The sequence below is a fragment of the Rattus norvegicus genome, chromosome 2, assembly GCF_036323735.1.
Source record: "Rattus norvegicus strain BN/NHsdMcwi chromosome 2, GRCr8, whole genome shotgun sequence".
Taxonomy (NCBI): domain Eukaryota; kingdom Metazoa; phylum Chordata; class Mammalia; order Rodentia; family Muridae; genus Rattus; species Rattus norvegicus.
Window position 1 is genome coordinate 223,930,664 of NC_086020.1, and position 17,260 is coordinate 223,947,923.

The 17,260-nt window shown below is 39.5% G+C and overlaps 1 protein-coding gene across 3 annotated transcripts in view; it reads left to right on the forward strand.

Annotated features, from left to right (window-relative positions):
- The window catches only part of Tbck (TBC1 domain containing kinase), a 172,340-nt gene that overhangs the window by 80,906 nt on the left and 74,174 nt on the right, over nucleotides 1–17,260 (forward strand). The gene's annotated exons all lie outside the window — the stretch shown is intronic.

Sequence of the window (17,260 nt, forward strand, 5' to 3'; positions counted from 1 at the left end):
TCCATTTGACTGCAAATTTCATGATGTCCTTGTTTTTAATAGCTAAATAGTATTCCATTGTGGAGATGTACCACATTTTCTTTATTCTTTCTTCAGTTGAGAAACGTCCAGGTTGCTTCTAGTTTCTGGCTACTATGAACATAGATGGCAAAGTGTCTTTGTGGTATAGTGGGTCTTTTGGCGTTATGCTCAGGAGTGGTGTAGCTGGGTCTTGGGGTAGAACTAGTCCCAATTTTCTGAGAAACCACCAAATAGATTTCTAGAGTGGCTGTATAAGTTTGCACTCTCACCAGCAATGGAGGAGTGTTCTCCTCGTTCCACATCCTCGCCAGCATGTGCTGTCATTTAGTTTGGATCATAGCCATTCTAATTGGTGTAAGGTGGAATCCCAGAGGCGTTTTTATTTTAACTTCCCTGATGACTTCCCTGATGAACACTGAAATTTCTTCAAGTGTTCTTGTTTTGCTTTTTTTTCTTAATATAAAAATTTTACATTTTGTCCCAATTTTCTGGTTCCATGTTTGTCCTGGTTCTACTGGTGCTGTCAATTGTTCAGGCAGGCACACAGGAACTAATAGTAAATGCACTTAAAACTGTCCAAGATAAATCACTGAACACAAACAGAAGACCAATGATTTATTAAGCACTTTTAAGAGAAATAAGGAATCTATCACCTACCTTTGTTTATATTTCATGAATATTTCCTACTCTACCTTCTTTCTTTTAACGTCGTCATCCTTTGAAAGAAAATAATAACAAAAATAAATGCATTAGAATAATTTAAAACTTTCCTTTCTCACTTTTGTGTCATCCAATTTATCCAATTTAATTAAAATAAGCTATTTCATGCGTTAAACAGTAATAGTTCTGGACTTTATTTGTCAATTTTTTCTCTGGGAGACAGGGAACAATCAAGGTGTCGTGGGGTTTGCAGGGGTGGGGCTGTGGGCAGGGGTTGGATCTGAGTAGAAAAAAAGAAGCCAACTCCACCAATCCAGAAGCAGCCTGTGCCCCACAGATGTTTCTTTGTCATCCCAGCTCGTCCAAGTACACAGAGGATGAGTGATTAGGAGTAAAAGAATTTTCCAGTCAGTTATAAGAATAAGTATGTTGGAAATGCTGACTGTGTATCTTCGAATCTAGTAAACTTGGTTATTTCCTTCAGAGCATAAGTGTTGCCTAAGTGCTGGTGAAAACATCTGTGATGGTGGCTTAAAAGCAAATTAGTGACCAGTGCTAACGCAGCTAGCTCAGTTTGTAAAGATCTCTGAAGGCAGAGTTGTAGCATGTACCTACGTCAGAACTCAGTAGGTGAAGTTCAGCCCTCTCTTCACCTCTGACACCAGGATGCCTCTACTGAGGGGAAGCACCCTGACCACTATGCTCTCATTGTTTATCTCCATTTACTCACTGTATGTGATTCCTCTTACAGAGAAGAGCTAATAGGAAATACATGACATTCTAAAGAAGCCTAAAAGGATTTGGTACAAACTTTACCCTTAAGTGACCCATGTTTTGTTTTTAATGATAGTTACTTGGTGGGATATTTTTCTCAAGTAAATTTAAAGAATTTCATTTTTTTAGCATACTGAGCTCCCCAGCTGTGTTTGAAGAACTTTGGAAGTAGCTGTGGACAGCTCTAAAATGTAAAGACAGACAGACAGACAGACAGACAGACAGACGCACACAGAGACACACACACAAACATCTATGCCCTAAATTCAAGGGCACCCACATATGTAAAAGAGGCATTACAAAGTTCAAAGCACACATTGAACCTCAAACAATAATAGTAGGAGATTTCAACACCCCAGTCTCACCAATGAACAGTTCATGGAAACAGAAATTAAACAGAGACACAGAGAAACTAACGAGTTATGAACCAAATGGATTTAACAGATATCTATAGAACATTTCATCCTAAAACAAAAGGATATACCTCCTTCTCAGCACCTCATGGTACTTTCTCTAAAATTGACCATATAATCAGTCACAAAACAAGCCTTAACAGATACAAGAAGATTGAAATAATCCCATGCATCCTATCAGATCACCACAGACTAAGGCTGGTCTTCAATAACAACAGAAAGCCCACATATACCTGGAAGTTGAACAATGCTCTACTCAATGATAACCTAGTCAAGGAAGAAATAAAGAAAGAAATCAAAGACTTCTTAGAATTTAATGAAAATGAAGGCACAACATACCCAAACTTATGGGACACAATGAAAGCTGTGCTAAGAGGAAAACTCATAGCTCTGAGTGCCTCCAAAAAGAAACAGGAGAGAGCATATGTCAGCAGCTTGACAGCACACCTAAAAGCTCTAGAACAAAAAGAAACAAATACACCCAAGAGGAGTAGAAGGCAGGAAATAATCAGATTCAGGGCTGAAATCAACCAAGTAGAAACAAAGAGAACTATACAAAGAATCAACAAAACCAGGAGCTGGTTCTTTGAGAAAATCAACAAGATAGATAAACCCTTAGCCAGACTAACCAGAGATCACAGAGACAGTATGCAAATTAACAAAATCAGAAATGAAAATGGAGACATAACAACAGAAACTTAGGAAATTCAAAAAATTATCAGATCCTACTACAAAAGCCTATACTCAGCAAAACCAGAAAATTTAGATGAAATGGATGATTTTCTAGACATAAACCATGTACCAAAGTTAAATTGGGATCAGATAAACCATATAAACAGTCCCATAACCCCTAAAGAAATAGAATCAAGGGGCTGGGGATTTAGCTCAGTGGTAGAGCGCTTACCTAGGAAGCACAAGGCCCTGGGTTCGGTCCCCAGCTCCGAAAAAAAAAAGAACCAAAAAAAAAAAAAAAAAAAAGAAATAGAATCAGTCATTAAAAGTCTCCCAACCAAAAACTCCCAAGGACCAGATGGGTTTAGTGCAGAATTCTATTAGACCCTCAAGAAAGACCTAATTCATGTTCAGAGAATTAGATGATAAAAGTGTTAAACACTTTTGAAACAAATTGCATTTTAGTCTATCTACAAAGGATAGATAGGCTAACTATATTGTACTTCTAATTTTAAGACCAGGATCAGCATTGAGTTTAACTCTCTAAATATATTCTGATACAGTAAAATCCCCCTGAGGATTTACCAAACGAGTTAATGCTAACCTTAGAGAAGCAGTTTAATCTATGTATCCATTTCCACGTCTCTTACTCTGAGAATGGTAGCATTTCCTGTCAATTGACCATTGTGTTAAATCAGTACAGATAAAGAATTTAAAACAGCAGAGGGCAGATGTAATATATTGTAAAAGTTATTAAAACTATTATTATTATTATTATGCTTCTTGCTTTTATTCAAATATAATGTTCTACTGTCTTAATAGCATAAATGCAGTAATCTCCCCTCTTAGCTATTTCTAAAAATTCTTGAAGGTGTCTATCACAATAATTCACGTTAGAGAAAGCTAATGAGAAATTACCTTTAAAACCTTCATGGCAACTGTTTGCTATTAGAAATTGCGAAGTCGGCATTAGAGGGCTCAGCTTCCTCTGAAATTCAACTGTTACTCAGACATTATAAGAAATAAATGCAAATATGTAAACTATTATGAAAAATATTAATTATATTAAAGAAAACTGCTGTTTTAAGGGAGGTTCTTGTAACAAAAATCAATTGACTAAAACAAATTCTTATAATATTTGTTTTCCTATAGAATATTTTTAAGTTCCCTTCAGTAAAAGTTTTAATGACTATGTTAAGGGCTTCCTATTTATGCATATAAAGAACGATAAGCTTAAGTGTGCAGAAACTTGCTAGCATCTTACTGTTCTCAGTGGTATCTTACGTGTCGTACACAGCTGGCTAGATGAAGCTCTTCATCTGTGTTAACTCATCAACTGCACATGCTTTCTTTTTCATTATTCAATGTAGTATGGCAGAATCATTAAAGAACCACTTTATGTATTTACTTTCTTTTTTTTTTTTTATGTATTTACTTTCTTAACATGTGTGCACACATGCTTCTGTCAGGGTACGTCCTATGTGCCAAGATCAGAGGATCATTCTTGTGAGTCAGTTCTCTCCAGCTACTCTGTGGGATCCAGGCCAGCATGTGTGCATGAGCATGTGCCTGTGCATGTGTTTATGTGTGTATGTATGTGGATGCAGGAGTCTGTTCTCTCCTTACACTGTGTAGGTCCTGAGGATGAAACTGAGGCTGGAGGCTTGGCAGCAAATGTCTCTTTCCATGTAGCCATTTCACCAAACCTCACAGCATATATTTTAAGCAATTCACTTAAGTATCACATTTTCTATGGTCTATAAATGAGAAAGCCATAGAAATAGTTAGGGACTAAAGTCAAGATAATAAAACTAGGAGGGAATTGCTAAACTAGGAAAACTTAATACTGTGCCTCAGTATTTCCCTTTTACACCCAGTATGCAAATGAACAGTTAGAGAGAATGAGGAAATGAAGAGCCTTTGGTTTCTGTTTTGGAACTACATACATGTCAAGGCAATTCGCTGATGTATGGTGTAGCAAAGAGCAGAAGGGCACATTCCTCTTGATTTCCAGTTCTTGTAGGCCTGTAGCACATTATTTATAAGGTCAAGATTTTCTCTATTTTCTTACATGCCTTTACACCAAAAAATAATACTAAACTGTCTGACCCAAGCTCCATCCCTAGGACCGCGTGATGGAAGGAGAGAGCACACTCCTACAAGTTGTCCTTTGGTCTCCTCGGGTGCACTGTGGATTCACATCTGTGCACATACATGCTTACACACACACACACACACACACACACACACACACACACACGTAAATTTGTTAAAATAATAATTATTTTTAAGAATGAGAGGAAGATATAGGAAAATGTAAGGAATCAAGTAGTATGTGTGTATGCTTCATTTGCTAGCTTTTGTTTTTTAAATTAGAATAAAAAGCAATGGGTTCCATTATGGCATTTGTGTGTGTGTGTGTGTGTGTGTGTGTGTGTGTGTGTGTGTGTGTGTGTGTGTGTATCTATGTGTATATAATCTTTATTGTAGAGTATAGTCAAGTGGCATGTTTTTATCTCATTACACACCTTCGAGGAAAAACAACTTTATGTAGCACAGCCTTAAAAAGGCTACTTTGGATTTAATTTATTCATCATACCAGGTTAAAATTTCTGAATCTGAAACCATGAACAAGTAACGTTCTGAATAATGAACAATTTAGTAGCTGTTATCTACTTACTTTAAGCCTCAGCAAATAATGCTTAGATAGAAGAAGGCCTTTTCACTCAGTAATGATATTAAAAATAGTGGTACTTTTCTTTCACATGCGTATAAGGAAATGCTAAACTTTTATTTAAGCTCCCCACCTAGGAAATTCTAAACATTTGGCTTTTGTGTGTTTCTGTGAGATAGATGCTGAGTGTATGCGTACAGTTGATGGTATGTATGCCTGTCAGAACCTGGGAGTATGATTGGCAGGAACCGGAAACAGGTCAGGCTCATACAGGCCCATACTGGATTCTTCTTAAGTTCATTTTCTAGCATAAATGCTGGTGGGTACTCGTAATCAAAAATATGTAGGTTATATTTAGATATTACTAGTTATAGTTGATTCGGGTGTAAGGTGAACAAAGATAGGTTAACTCCTTACTTATTAATTGCTTTCAATATTTATTAATTGTATCCTCCTAAAGTTCTTGCTTAGCAGAAATAAACTCCAAAATGTCCAATTATAATAACTATCAGTAGAATTGCTATTAAACATTTCCTGATAGCAAGATGGTGTTATTTTAGTCAAGAGGAATATTTTTGTCTTGTTACATACCATAAAGGAAAAACAACTTAATATATCATAGCATTAAAAAGGCTACTACGTATTTACTTTACACATTGTACAAGGTTTATAATTTCTCAATGTGAAGTCATAAAAGGATGCCATCATGAGTCATGAACATCCAGTAGACATTACCGGCTTATTTTAAACCTCAGAAAAGGAAATCTTGACAGTCTTACCATTTCTATCACTGTTGGTCAACTTAATTGGATTAGTTTCTCTTCTGTTGCTGTTAGCAAACCCCACGGCCAGGGTCACGTATAGAAGAATATATTGGAGCTTACAGCTGCAAAGCATTCCAGTCTCTGATGGCAGAGTGGAGGCATCAGCCAGTACACATGGTGTCTGGTACAGAAGCTCGGGACTCACATCTTGAATGGCAAGCACACAGCAGTGAGGGCAGCCTGAGAATGGCTCCGGTCACTAAATTCTCCAAGCTCACCCTTAGTGACTTACTTCCTCCAGCAAGACACTCCTCACCTCCCAAACAGCACCAGCAGCTAGGACCGAACTTCACAGCCTGTGACTGTGAGGACATCTCATTCTACCTGCACACCAATTAACCTCATGTTGCTGAGAACTCTGTTCAACCTAAGTTTTTTGAGTCAATTCATCCCCCACCCAGATAATTTTTTTTACTAAGAAGTTATGTTAAAAAAAAAAGAAAGAAGTTATGTTCCCTGTAAAAAAATAAAATAAAAGAATTCCATCTCCTAAGTCATAAATCCAAGATTAGTATCCTATGCCTACATGCCAGTATATGGACAGTGGGCACCATTATACTTGAATAGGTAGCAGAAATTACAATTCTACACACTTTAGACTGTTCTGGCTTGTCTGTGTTGTTTGTCCCTCTTAAAAATTGCTACCACATTCCTGGACTAGATCTTATTATACAGACTTCAAATAAATAAGCTCATATTTTAAATTAAGTACACATTTGGATTTTTAACTGATGGGTGTTTTAGCTGTTCAGGGTGGTTTGGAAGGGCTGGGTGGGACGCTCACAGGTAGAGCACTTGCCAGGTATGCACAGGCTCAGAGTTTAACCCATGCCATTGTTAGGTCAGCTTTGTATGTGCACTGCTGCTGTTTCCTCTTTGTTTATTTTAGAAGAAGAAATGCATTAGACATAGAAATGCATTAGAAATAGACTGCAGTAATATGCATGTTCAGTAGTAATGCCCTCAATTATCTGTTTATACTTAATGACCCTATGTAAGGCAGAGTTTAAGGACATGCATTCTCTGAGAACAGAAGGCTTTAAATTACAAGACAATCATTTGGTTAAAAGCATAGACCAATTTTGACATTTTAGCTAAAACAAATTTTTATTTCATCAGAGGTACCAGAAATATAAACATAAATGCTTAACCAATGAGAAGATAACATGGTATCAATGCTGTGACTTGGGACAGCCATCAGTGAAATAGACAGTCCCTAATTATGACTTTTCCGGTGTTCAGCAGCTAATACAGCAAAAGAGTGATCAGATACTCACAGGTGCCCTGAAGCCTTCGCCAAATTAATATGAACGTGTTGCAGTTATATAACAGGTTTCAAAAGGATTTTAGGGACTTTAACTATATAAATAAAAAGCCTTCAGTATCCAATCAATAGATTCTTTCATTTAGGAATGACTATAAGTGGAATGAATTACAATGATATATTTTTTTATCAGATAGGACCTCATTTTTAGGGAACTTGAAATTTAGCCAAAGATGACCTGATCTTCCTGTCTTTCCCTCCCCACTGCTGGGATTGGAAGTCTAGGCTTCCATGCCAGTTTACATGGCACTGAGAAGGAACTCGGAGCTTCCTACACGCTGGACAGGTTCCTCTCAGGGAGCGTCATCTCCACAGCAGGTTACAGCAGAGCAGACTCTAGGAAGTAAATACTGCAAAATGTTAGGCCATAAGACTTAAGCCAAATATTAATGATTATAGCTAATAGACTGCTAGTGTGTGACCTCTTTGTTGCTTTAAGCAACTGAGGGATACAAAATGAAAAGAGAAAAACTTTCTCAGTAGAAGAAAGTACTGAACAGGGAAATAATTTGTAAATGTTGTGTGCTTAGAACCAACAGGACACTAGCTAGAAAATAAAAGAGAAAATTCAGAGAGAAGCATCACTGTGAGCTGTGAGGGGGTGTTTTTAAAATTTTCTAGAGATAACTACTTTTAAATGTCTTTGAAAAATAAAAACTTGTCAAAAGTATTGTCCAGTACCAGGAATGTGACTAATATGTTGGTAACTCCAGGGACTGCAGCTTGTAGAAGGCAGGGTGTCCTCACTGGAAATGCTCTGCTGGACCTCCAGGACCTAGGGAAAGCAGCTCATACTCAAGGTGGTTCAGAGCCAGCTCTGCTAGAGTTCATGCTGGTCTACCAAACCGAATCTGTTAGTGTCTCACATTTGCAGGCTGTGACGGCATGGCAGTCGTACATACCTGTGTCTGTTGCTCTGAATGTCTCAGAATTACAGTGGGGTTGACATAAAACACACTAGCTATGGGGCCTTTATCTGAGTTCCTTCTCTTCCACTCAATCCTGAAAATTGCACATGACCTCAAGAATCCATTCTAGATGCCAATTAAATTATTTTGAGCTCAAAAATTGTTAAGCATACTTAGATGGAACATTAAATTATTTTGAGCTTAAAAGCTGTTAAGCATAAATGAAAAAGTAGTTAATTTGAGGAGTTTTTCAGGATATGGGGAACGATTGTGTGGCTACTTTAAAATGTCATAAGAATTCATTTTTGTGAAATCTAGGTTTATATTCAGCCTTGTTAAAGGGACAACAGGGTATAACTACTTCATTATTTTTGAAAATCTTATAGTGAATAATTTCTAAGCTAAAATCAATAATTTTGGGAAATACAAAGCCAGTAACAGGCCCATAAAGGCTGCCATATGCTACATGAATCTGGGATGCCAGAGATTTTTCATAACGCTGACCTAAGACACTTAAAACATAAAACTGGACTGTGGAGATGCTCCGTGTATAAAGCACTTCTCCCACAAGAATGAGGCCTGGGATTCAGCTCCTCCCAACCATGTAGAAGTCATGTAGACTGTTAACCACTTGAATTCTAGTGCTCAGGAGGCAGAGACAGGGAACCCCTGCGCAGGCTGTCTGGTCACACTGGCTAGAAATGGTGAGCTCTGGCTCAGCAGGACACCTCGTCTCAGTCAGTCACATGGAGGCATAGTAGAGGATGACCCCCACCACCAAGTCAAGTCTTCTCAGGTAGGCTTATACATGAGAAGAAAAGAAATGCTTCTCTACATTAGTAACTAAAGAAGAATGAAGTCAGGGTTGCTCAATGTTTTGCAATAACCTTGAAAACAGAGAGTGACCTGAAATAATAATTCATCTTAGACCCAGTCCCAAGTTTTCAAAGACCTGGTTTGAAGGCCTTTAACCATGGTGGAAATATTTATTTTCTAATTCTGTGAGATTTTATGAGCAGTCCAAAAATTATCTGATAATTTCTGTCAATTTTGTTAACATATTTTCTTTATCATACCACCAGTGACATTAGTTTTGTTGGCCCTGTTGTCAACTGTGTATATATGTCTTGGCTTTCAAATCACTCAAAATGGATATATTACATATTAAAGCAATTAATTACCTGTAAAATACTTTTAAAATGAGAAACTAGGGCTGGAGAGAAGGCTCAGCTTTAAGAGCACTTGTTGCTCTTGTAGCAAACAGAGTTCTCTTCTAGCACCTACACGCTAGCTCATGACCACAGATATCTTACAAGCAGTCCAGCACCCTCTTCTGACTTCTGTGGGTACCAGCCATGCTGGTGGCAGGCAGACATACATGCAGAAAAACACTCATAAAATGAAATGAACCTTTTTAAAAATCAGAAGCTGATTTGACACCTCACACATTTGCTGCTAATACCACACGGAAGAATTTAAAGACCAAACTGTTTCATAATTTAATACAAACGTAATATTTTTTCATATATTTTCTGAATGTGACTTGTATGTTTAGTAAAATAATAGCACTTGTGGGTTTATTTCCCCTCCACCTAGCTGCTGTTTCTCTTTACATTTGGCACGAAAAACTTGAAAGGACTCTCATGTGCTGCCTCTTTAACTGTGGCCTTCAACAGTGGAAATAGCCTGTCCACCATGCGGGCTCAGAGTGCGGTGAATCTGCTGGGTCGGGGCTCAGCAAAAGCACTTTACAGTCATCTGCCAGAGCAGAAGGGGGACGGCTGGCGGCCACTGTCCTTAGAGCCTAACATGCTTGTTTCAATATCAGAAACTATACTGAATTACTTTGAGAATTGAGAGCCATTTCATTCATTTCCAGTTGCCTGGGAAGTGCTTATCAGATTTGTTCTAGTTGCCACAAAGACCAAGAGCTCCTGATTTACTTCTGATTCACCATGAGGCATTAGAGAGAGAAAATGCCTGGAGCTGGCCTGGAGCTGTCTCCTAGCTGCCTCCTTGGTCCTTCAGAGGTGTGAGGCTTGCCCTTTGGCAGCACCTGCTGCTCTGCGCTGTGGCGACTGCCGCTCCACCACTACGGATGAAGACACAGTGGGAGTAGAAAGACAGTTAGTAAGTGCCGTGGGTCAGGACTGTTGACGGCATTTTTAATTATATATCTCTTCCTTGCAGGCGTTAAGCAGCAGGAGTGATACATGTTATAGAAACTGTACCAGCAAATACTGTACATAGGCTGTCTGCAAAGGGAGTGCATTAAAGCCAAATTCCCAAGGACATTATACCTTCTTTCATCTTAGACATTGCCAAGGCGGCATTTATGTACATCCATCCATTCGTTCCACAGATAATGCAGACTTCCTACAGGAATGTGTACATGCCTGATGACATATGTGTATAACGAGTCTTGTTGCTGGATTCTGTTCCTTGCTTTTTTTTTGTCACAAATCATTCATGACTATTTAAAGTGACCGACACTTTTGATTTATCATAATTACATATATTGTAATTGCATTGTTTGGACGGGTCAGTTAGCTGCATTAGTTCTGTAATTTTTTCAGTTAGGGAATTCAACTTTCCTCAAAGAATTGTTCTGTGTAATCAACAGGATTGGAAATGTAGCACTGTTAAATGTCTAGGTGGATCCCTCTACATTGGCCCAGGCTGCAAGTGTGGGAAACAAGCTAAGGGTGGTGATGCTTATGGTATAAGAAAGGTAGTCAGTTAAGGGTTGTGTGTGTGTGTGTGTGTGTGTGTGTGTGTGTGTGTGTGTGTGTGTGTAGTTGGGGACTAGTAGAGATTTTTAAGTGATAAATGATCACCATAATTAGAAAATTGGAGTGTAGATGCCCTGTAATTGGTTAGGCTGGGTACAGCAGCCTCCATTGAGCTCTCCTAGCTCAAGAGAAAATACTCTAAATATCAAGTAGTTCTTCCTCCTCAGAACAGGAAAGCTTGTTGCTCCCTTCAGGTTGTTCGACGTAGACACGATCTAGGTATTTGAAGAGGAGCGTGTGATGGGGACAAATGATGCAAGGGCCTTATTTGCATCAGCAATAGTGTCGGCAAGGCTGAGAGATGGTAAACTAAGAATGCTGCATGTAGGACAAACTGACAAGGCGAGAGTTGAGTTCCGTCTGGAAAACATCCAGTAATGCTTAGCACTGAGAAACGTCGCCGCTTTGTTTCAGTGTTTTCAAGCTAGGAAGCGTCCCCAGCATGGAAATCGGCTGTGAGAAAACCTTGCTCCCTGCCTGAGACACCTATGCTTATTTATTTAACACATGCGTAGCAAACGTTCCTCTCTGGTAGGCATTGTACTGTGCACTTGGACATAGAAATAAATAAGATGCCTTCAGCTGTGTAAAGCGTGGTTAGAAAACTGGAACTTAGCAAATAGCACAAGACGTGAAACTGCACACTGCCCTAATGCGGATAAAGTGACGAGAGAGCTGAGGTCCATCCTGTGGTAGTGGTGGTGACTGATATTGGTGACACTGGCAGTGTGCTGGTTAGGGCATTGCTTGGTGTGCTGAGAGATCTGGCCATGCTTTGTATGTGACCTGAAAGTGATAAGCAGGAAAGCGCATGGTATTATGTGCAGTTTAGGAAAATCATTCAGTCATTCAAGCTATGGCGTGGATGATGAGGTGGACGCCCTTAAAACGCTGTTCACTGAGAAGTGGGAAGAGAGTTTCCAAGAGTAAATTTAAAAATATAGTAAAAGTTTTTATGGAAGGGCTCTTTACTAAAGAGCAGTAGTGCTCAACCTTCCTAATGCTGCAACCCTTTAATACAGATGTAATGACCCCAGCTACAGAGTTATTTTTGTTGCTTCCTCATAACTGTAACTTTGCTACTATTATGAATCACATAAATATATGTGGTTTCTGATGGTCTTAGGTGTTGCTGTGAAAAGGCCATGTGACACCCAGAGGCTTGCCACCCACATGTTGAGAACTGCTGATCTAAAGACATTAGATGATGATAAAGATGCTATCGACCTGAGGGTCTGACACAATTTTCTGTGAAGGGGTACTTCGTGGTGTGCAGTGTTTATTTTGTTTGTCATAGTCTCTGCTCATAAGTTACACCTGTTCCAGTCTATCTTCTGGAGTTCCATTATGCTAATTTTAGGATATTTTCATGTCAGCAGACATCAGAACTTAGAGTTCATCCTATCTTTTTTTTTTACAAACAAATTCTACATTTCAAAATGTTAATTGTTAAAAGACTACTGCACATATGAGCACACAGACATGAGAGTGTACACAAAACCTTCACAGTTTCAAGCCAGACTGCCAGCAAGGAGAAGGTGTCTGCAGTTGGTAGCTGCTGGGAGAGGGAGAGGGTTTCCTCAGGGAGGTGATGCCATGTACAGTACCAACCACACTCAGCGCCTGGCCTCGTGCCCAGGAGAGGTTGGTCAACACAAAATGAACTTCTTGTACTTTTGTGCTTTGGTTTGGTTTGGTTGCTTTCCAAGAAAGAACATGAATTTGGTGGGTTGGGAGTTGGGGTAGGATCTGGAAGAGTTTGGGAAGAAAAAGGATTTTGATCAAAATACTATATTGCATGAAATTCTCAAAAAATAAATAAAAACATTAAATATAAAAAAATAGTTGTTGGAAGAAGTTAATTATCAGATTGAAATTGCCCATATCCTAACATTTTTGTAGTATGAGAAATGAAGCTCTAAACCCAGGGAGATGGCTCAGCACCGCTGCTCTTGCAGAGGGCCTGGACTCCATTCCCAGCGCGTCATGGTGGCTCCCGACCATCCACAGTTCCAGTTCCGGGGGACCCAGTCTCTCTCCGACCTCCATTGGTAGGAGGAATGCACACAATGGCACACATACACGCATGTGGGGAAAGTTTCTTTAAAATAAGGCTTTTCAAAAAAAAACAAACAAACCTGAAGGTTTGTGCAGTTAACAGTTACTATGCAGTTCTAATCCAGTGTCTACACATTTCAAACAGAAGGAAAATGTGTAAAATTGTTTTTATTTTTTTTTCTTTAGGAAAATTTTCATGAAATGTATAGATTTGAATTATCTAATTCAATGCATTGCAACAGCTGTCTGCAATATATGTTCTCACCCTAGAAGATACAGAGAAGTCTTACAGCCCACAAATTCTTCCCTTCTACTTACTAATAGATATGCGCTTCTCCCATAGCAACTAGCATCTTCCTTACCTCATTCTGTCAACCTACAATGGCTTTAATGGTTGGGGCTTTATTGCCTGAGTTGTTTGTTTTTGTTTTTATTTTTATTTTAATCTTAATGAAATGAACTGAACTCAGGTGAACTGAGGAGCCGGAGTTAAACTTGTGAATTATGGCAACAGTACTAACTGAAAAGACTAGTCAACCTTTAATCATTACTGAAATAACATCAGAAAGACAGGAAACGGAGAAAGACCCCTCTTACCCATGTTGAATACTTTCTTGCGGAGAAGCCAGGCAGGGGATGGATGGATGAGCATAGCCAGGGCCTTCAGGTGCTGCCAAGAGCTGTCACCTAGCAAATGGTCTCTCTTGGTGTTAGGAACTTGAAGACCACACAGGGGTTTACTCAAAAGGACCGGAAATGGAAAAGCACTGGGTCAGAGTGGACAGGAGTCTCTGTTCTTCTACACAGGTGACCTCAGACATACCCTGAAAGGTCTGTGCTAGTGAGGCAAACCCCAAGTAAAGGAGCCTGGACTGAGAATGTAGAGATGTGTAAGTGCAGCCAGCACACACAGTTAGCTAATAGAGTTTGAATTATCTTAATTCCTTTACTGGCTTTCCGTTTACCTTTTGAGTTATGTGCTGGTCAGGTCTGTAGTGTCTAACTCTGGTCTGCAGAGCTGTGGCAAACGTAAGGTGGTTGTAAAGCCATCATTTCCCTTGCCCTCTGTGACTCACAGTGCTGCTGGTGCAGATGGCAACACACTTGTCCTAACCCCACAGTGTCAGTGTTCACCGTTGTCTTTTGACCACACTAGAAAAGCCGCAGCAAGTCTTCTCACAGTATTTCCATGCTCGCTGCTCTTCCTTCCTCCTCCTTCTCTTACATTTCCATTTCCATTCATCAATTTGCCTTGATTGAGTAATTCTCCTTTTAACCTTTGACATGTTCGCACTTACATTGGTACCCTTATCTCTCAAGTCCAATACCTAGACCATTATTACTCCATTCCTTTTTGTTTGTTTCTCCATCATGACAACCGAATTACATTTTCTGCTTTACAAATTTTTGTTAATTATATAGTTGGTATTGATAAACATAAATTACAGTCTAGATTTTATCATTTTCCTTTAAAGCGCTTGGCCTTACTACAGAGTGTTGATATCTGGTGAGTCTTATTTTTTTAATCTGGTTTAGTTCTTTATTAATGTGTGTCTGGTTTCAAGTTTTTGAAAATTCATCCAAGATTATAGCTCTCTAGATCTAATGGGAAGCTCACTCCAAATTTTGAGCAAACTCTATAATTTATGAGCTATGAATTATGTTTGTAAAGACCAGTAATACCCCTTGATACTGTAAGAACTCACTAAATAAGCAGTAGAGTAACCTTTTTCTAGTTTCATGGAGAAATATTGTTTACATTTACATCCAAACTTATACATCATTAGTGCTCTTTTCTTCAGTCGTGTTGGGAACAAAAGCTCTTGGCAGTGTTGGAATTCTCACCAACCTTAACATAGTTTTTAAGAAACCTTTTTTCTAACAAAAAGCACTACTGTGTTAAGTAGATACTGTTATGATGTCGTTATGAAATTTTAAAGTACCAAGACCCTGAGAGCACATAAAGGGGTAAATCATGCCTATTCCTCAAATGTAATCGTGTCCTGACTCCTTAGAGAAGGCAGTAGACCCTTCGTGACTCAGAAGGAGGAAGCGCCAACCATGGGCACTGTGGTCAACCATGCCCAGGCAGAGTGAAGATTCAGAAGGTGTGCTGCCGCTGTGTACTCTCTCACGGGGCTCCTGTCGAGGTGAAGTAAATCAAGAAGTGAATGTCTTCCTCCATTCCACAGAAGATTCATGTACAGGAGAGCCAAAAAGAACCCTGCATACTAGTGAGAGAGTGCCCAGACATCCGGCAGTCAGCAGACCTCAGCAGCCATTGTTCCCCTCAGGACAGGAGACGCAAGGCTTCAAGAGAGACAGCTTTTTAAACCTGACTTTGCTCATGTAGGAAACATGAGATATGTGTTTATTGTGTTAATGATATTTCAGTTTTTCTGAGAGAGATGAATGATCCCGATGGGTAAACATGAAGAAAGTGAGAGAAAAATTATTTCACTCAGTCACAAAAAGTCTTCTAGTCTTGATTCAAACCTGAGAGACCTTAACATGGGATTCCTGCTTTATTTACAAATGGAAGATTTTCTTTTAATACTGGTACTATGGACTAGAGATTAGTCTTTAAAAATGATTGCACATGTGATAGTTTATAAGATATGCTTGCATTGTGTTTTAATTATGGGAAGGTTGGTAGATGGACAAGTTAGGTGACTGGAGAAAGGAACAGCCACGGTGGAATGGGGTGGGAGCTCTGCAGCCTTTCAGGGTTCAGCGCACATCATGCTGAGCTGCAGAGTTCTTGCAGTCAGATGGAGACTGGCATTTTCCTTTGCGGTGGCGGTGGAGACGTGCTGCTGACATGGATCACTGACTTGATTTGAAGCTTTGGCTGGATGACAGATATGTCAGACTGATTTGAAGACTGGAGATGCAAAAATGTATGGACTGAAATTCTTTTTCTTAGTGTTAAGTATGCAAAATTTATATATCTGTTCATTTCTTCTCTTTAGCTATTAAATATTTAATCTCAATTATTGTAATTGAAAGTTTTCTAAAATAAATTGTTCATAGTTCTTTGTAAACATGTAGACACAGCTCTTAAAATTTTAAATTTGTTTGTAATTGGTGTTTGTTTTCGGGTTGATAATGGTAGAAAATTTTAAAAACACATTTCACTGTATTGCTGTCACGTTCAGATAAATTCCCTTACACTCAGTTCTTGTTTAATTCTTTATCTAATTATTTGTGAGGAATAACATGTGGAGTGCGACTCTCAAATCTGACCTCTTTGTGCTGGAGGTAACCAGCTGTGAAGTTGCAAAGATAAAGTAATGGCCGATCTTCCCAGAGGTGCTGCTTCTATTCCACACCTAAATGGGTCAGGACGCCTGTGTGACCCCTTAGGAGCGCAGACATCCTGCCTGAGCAGCACACCCAATAGCCACTTTGCGTCCTAGTGTCTTAGCTCATTCTTCCAACAGAAATGGCTAGAGGAGGGATGACCTGGGGTTCGGGATCATTGTGAAAGTTAAATGGACCAAGAACATACAATAGAAAGCCATGTTAGGTAGTAGGGACCCAATAAATGCTGTTTTCCCTTTTCCAAAGATTCTCCACTTCTGATGGCAGACAGTCCCAAATCCATGCAGCATGCATGTGTTAGCGCTCTATCTCTACAATGAACACTTGAGACACACAGCTTCAGAAGAGGAGAGACTTGTGTCAGCTCACAGATTCGGAGCTTTGGGTCTGGTTACTTGACTCTGCTGCTTTTGGGCCTTCGTGGGGAGGCTGAACATCAGTGGCAGGAAACACATAGCTGAGAAAATAGCAAACGAAAGCAAGAGGAGGGGAGGGGATTAAATAGCCTTCCAGCCCTGCCTGCCACCTTCTGCCAGCTCCAGGCAGAGTACGCTTTGTTATTTAAGGGCATCTCTGTCTAGTCAGGTCAGTAACCACACAGCATGCACCAAATCTAGTTCACGCCTGTCTCCACATCTCCGGAAAGAGAGCGGGAACCTTAGCCCTGTGTATTTAAGTGCACGTCTTTAATCTGTCGCTTATCTGAATCAATGTGATGGAACTGCAGACAAAAGGGGAAAGTTCCGTGTCCTGCTTTTAGGGATGAATAGGGCAGCGCTAGCCAGTGCTGGACCCATCTCCGTCATCCGCGATCTC